Source organism: Dromiciops gliroides, chromosome X, assembly GCF_019393635.1.
Source record: "Dromiciops gliroides isolate mDroGli1 chromosome X, mDroGli1.pri, whole genome shotgun sequence".
Lineage (NCBI taxonomy): Eukaryota > Metazoa > Chordata > Mammalia > Microbiotheria > Microbiotheriidae > Dromiciops > Dromiciops gliroides.
This window is the reverse complement of record NC_057867.1, coordinates 68,614,912-68,619,935: the sequence shown is the minus strand read 5'-3', so window position 1 is coordinate 68,619,935 and position 5,024 is coordinate 68,614,912.

Here is a 5,024-nt window from a genome sequence, read left to right as displayed (position 1 = left end):
AGAACAGCCCTGTTAGACTGGGGAGGGAGAAAGTTGTTACAAAAGAATAATTCACTGTGTTCCCTCTCATCCAAGAGTCTGTTATCTCTTTCCAGAGGTGAGATGAGTAACACATACAAAGATACCATATCTTCACTTGTTAAGTTCCAGAGCAGGGTTTGACTGCACTTGGAAGGAGGACTTCCTGGAGGAGGAAGAATTTGGGCTGTACCCTAAGGATATGTTAAAATGGTTCAGGATTGGAGAAGAACAGGAACAAAAGCCCCCGGGGGCAGGGCTGGCAAGTGCAGGAAGGCAGGTAGCTGGGGACAAGGAGGAAATACTGGAGGCCATGTGTTTGGGAGCAGTAGAAAATAAGAACTGATAGATAAGGTGGGACCAGTTATAGAAGGCCTTCAGTCCTCAGCTGAAGAGTCTGGTTCAAAAATTACTTCCCACATATTTAGTGCTATGTCTCCCTCAACAGAGCTGCAGCTCTATGCCAAAGGGCAAATTATATTTGGCTAAAAGATCCAGCAGGTCTGATGTGCCATAGTTTGTCAAGAAAGCAGCCTGAACTCTGTCCCTTCTGCTGATTCTCCCATGTGGCTGTGCCCCACCTACACAACCACCTACGCTTGGCCAGCCAGAGCCGCCAAACTTAGGTCCCATCTGCTGTAGGGTGAGTGGGCCCCACTGGTTCAGTGAAAAGAGCAGTGGACTAGGAGGTGGGAGCCCTGGGTTCTACTCTGCCTCGGTCACGAATCTGCTGCATGACCTTGGACAAACCTCTTCACCATCCTGGCCTTCCTTTTCTTCCCTGGTGGAAATGAGGGGGACAGAGCAGATAATCTCAAAGATTCTAAATCATCCAGTTACTTCAGTTAGAGATTTTAAACTAGAAGAGACCTTAGATTATCAAGTCTAACCCCCTTCATTTTATGGCTGGAGAAACAGACCCAAAGGTACACAGGGAGAAAGTATTTGGGGGGCAGCTAGGTGGCACAGTGGATAAAGCACCGGCCCTGGATTCAGGAGGACCTGATTTCAAACACAGCCTCAGACACTTGACACTTACTAGCTGCGTGACCCTGGGCAAGTCACTTAACCTCCCTTGCCCTGCAAAAAAAAAAGTTTTTGAACTCAAGTTCAAAGTTCAAAACTCTTTTCACTCTAATACACTAAGATACTCAGCCAGAACATTCAGGCCTCAGAAAACTTCAGAAAACTTTTTTTTTTTTTAACATTTTCAGTATTTTTTTTCATAAAATAACCTTGTTCAATCTCCAACAACTGAGCTTCTTTCTTCTTACCTCATAATTCCCTCATTTATTCCAGAGTTAGAGGTAATAAACTGGTCCATTTCTAAAAGCTCTTTTGCTTGTATTGCACATTTGGGAAACACTCCCAGAAGGCCCTGCTGACCCTACACACGCCTGTGTCATTTAATCAATAGTTGCCTTTCCCCTAAAGGCCTAATGGTTGCCACTGGTTTCCTTTGTGAGGGACCTTGTGGATAAAATGGGACTCAGAAAACTGCAAGTGAGTCAGTCACATTTAGCTTATTGAAATCAATATAGTGGCTCGGTCTTGTTTCTCTGGCTGCCTCTTTCTCTTGTTTTTCTCAGTCCATTAGTGGCATTTATCCTCTGTTTTTGGTGACTCTTTTTTCATTTAGTTTCTGTTTCAATCACATCTCTTTAAGACTTTCTCCATTGGTCTTTGAGTTTTCCATTAATGGCAGAGTGCTTCTTCTTTGGCTTGATAGGTAACAGCACTTGAAATGGCTCATTGTGGAACCTGAGTAAGCTACCAAGGCCACTGGCTCTATCTCAAATCTCTGTACAATGAGAGGCTGGGCTGTGACTTTAAAAACAGGAAATGGTGCATGGGCTAAGAGCATTGCATTTGAAATCAGCTGACCTGGGGTCAAGTTTCAGCTCTGTCAATTACTAGTTGTGTGACTTTGGGCAAGTCATTTATTCTCTCTGAGCTTTGGTTTCTCCATCTGTAAAATGTGGATAATTGCCACACCCATCTCACAGGGAACTTATATGTAGGCTCAGTGAGGACAGTGACTATTTCTCCAGTCTGATGATGATTCCATCCCCTGTGCCTTCTCCAGAGAGAGCAAAACAGGGGGGTGTAGTTAACGATTACATACACTTTAAAGCTTAATCTTCATTACAAACACTTTTTTAATTCTAGAAATCAACAAAGCCCTTATTTGTAGACTCAAATGGACAAACTCACCAAAAGAAAAGGCAGGGAATATGCAATGAAGTGTTTTGTTAGAATAATTTTATTTTTTGCTAAAAATATTCTTGCTTTGAGATGAATAGGCCATTTATATGCAGCTAATTTTGCATCTAGACACGTTTTTAAGTCCTTTTAGCTCAGAGGAAAGAAATTACATACTTCCACTAGAGTGTACATGGTTCCCAATCCCAGGGGCCTAGTCAAATAGCAGTGACCCCAAGGGTTTAGCAAATGTCATCTGTCTCCCTGTGGAGCACCCTCTTTGTCCTAAGGATATAACAGTGCTACTCAGGCATGGTCTGGTGTCAAGACAAAGGAAAGCCCTGGATTTGGAAGAAGATCCCGACTTTCACACTTATTTATTATGTGACCTTAGGTGAGTTACCTAACCTCTCTGAGTCTGTTTCCACATTGCTATCACCTTACGGGGTAGCAGTGGGGAAAGTACCCTGTAAACTTTAAGACACTGTGAATAATAACCAGGAACCTTGCTCTCACTGTTACCAGCCTATAAACTGGCCTTAGACACTCATGGCACTCCTGAATATCTAGTTTCTTCTGCCCATATCCAGCAAATGGGGGAGAATTTCACTTTGGTCATACCTCCCATGTTATAGACAGGGTTAGGATTTAATAATAATAGCTAGAATTTACATAGCATTTGAAGGTTTGCAAAGCACTATTGTTATCTTTCCATCCTCCCAGACCCAGATGACTGAAGCCAAAGCTTAGCCCCCCATAACTATGAAAATTCCTTTTATCACTTGGTACTGAGATGTTGCTAGTCCAATGGGAAGCATTCAGGCCCTCATTTGTTATAAGAAGCTACTGAGAGCAGCAGACTCCATTCCTAGGGAACTTGGGAAGGGATAACACAGTTCCATAGTTAGGTGGCCCTAATTGACACAGTACATTGCAATAACAGGTCCCTGTGTATTTCCACAGGAGAATTAATTTCTTTCCATGTTGGAGAGCCCCTCTTAATGCATATGCCCTAATTATTAACCATCAATCAGTAAACATATATTAGACATCTAGTATGTGTCAGAAACTGTGATAAACACTGGGGATATAAAAAGAGGTGAAAGATAGTCCCTGACCCCAAAGAGATTACAATCTAATGGGGAAGATGACATGTAAACAAACATATACAAAACAAGCTCTATACAGGATAAATAGGAAATAATTAACAGAAGGAAGGCATTGGAATTAAAGAGTTGGGAAAGGCTTTCTGTGGAAGGTGGAATCTTCGTTGGGACTTAAAGGGAGGCAGGGAGGTCAGTAGTCTGAATGAAGGAAAGAGAACATTTCAGGCATGGAGGACAACCAGAGAAAATGCCCGGAACTGAGAAATGTAGTGTCTTGTTCATGAAACAGCCATAAGGCCAGTGTCACTGGATCAAAGAGTAGATGTCAGGGAATAAGGTATAAGAAGACTGGAAAGTTAGGAAGGGGCTTTGAATATCAAACAGATCATTTGGTATTTGCTCTTGAGGCAATAGGGAGCTATTGGAATTTATTGAGAAGGAGAGTGATAATGGAGGAGACATGATCAGATGTCTTTAGGAACTTTAGGAAAATCACTTTAGTGGCTAGAGGACAGATTGGAGTGGGGGTAGACTTGAGGCAGGCAGCCCCACTAACAGGCTATTGCAATAGTTCAAGCCTGAGGTGATGGGGGCATGCACTAGAATGGTGGCAGGATCAGAGAAGAGAAAGGAGCATATTCAAGAGATGTTGCAAAGGTGAAATGACAGTCCTCAGCAACATTTGGATATGGGACTGAGAGATGGTGAAGATGACTCCCAGGACTGGGAGGATGGTGTTGTCCTCTACAGAAATAAGGTAGTTTGGAAGGGGACAGAGTTTGGTCTCCCAACTTCAGGTCCCCTGATGGTTCCATTGTACCACGATGGTAGCTAGATCTGTACAAGATTTGAATTTTAATTTGGCTTATAATTGGATTACCAAGCTTCCCTTGTCAGCTGTAACTTTTATTGGGTGAAGTTTGCTTTAAATCCTCCTCAATATCTGCATGATTTAGGAAAAGCAAAAAGAAAGGGAGGCTTGTCTCTTTCTTTGGGAATCAGATGTGATAATGAGCTTTGGAACATATTTCTGAGCATGAGTTCCATTTGCTTGATTAGTACTTTTCAATGACTAAACATATCAGCTGAAAACCCTATCAGCATCAGATGTAACAGCATTGTTTTGAAAATGAGAGTGGAGAAAGGATTACCTGGGGACAGTTCTAGAGGTGACTTCAGGGCCATAGGTCCTGTCATATCCATTAGAAGGCTTCAAGGACTGAGTTATCATCTTTAATTACAGTCCTTTGTGGAAAAATATGCTATTGACGCGGGTGTAATCCAAAGGGCCAACCCCAAAGTTGGCCCTGAATACACAAGTCTCGTCATCTTAGTTCTTAACATTAATTATTTTTCTTTGCAACAAACATTTATTTTATTTTTCCAGTTACATATAAGGGTAGTTTTCAACATTCATTTTCATAAGAATTAGAATTCCCAATTTTTCTCCCTCCCTCCTTTTCCTTCCCCCTCCACAACATAGCATCCAATCTGGTAGAGGTTATATATGTACAATCCACAAGTGCTCTTTTTTCAGTTCTTTCCCTGGGAGTGGACAGTATGCTTTGTCATTAGTCCCTTGGGATTGTCTTGGATCATTGTATTGCTGACAGTAGTTGTGATTCACAATTGCTCATCAAACAATACTGCTGTCACTATGCACAATATCCTCCCAGTTCTGCTCATTTCACTATACAT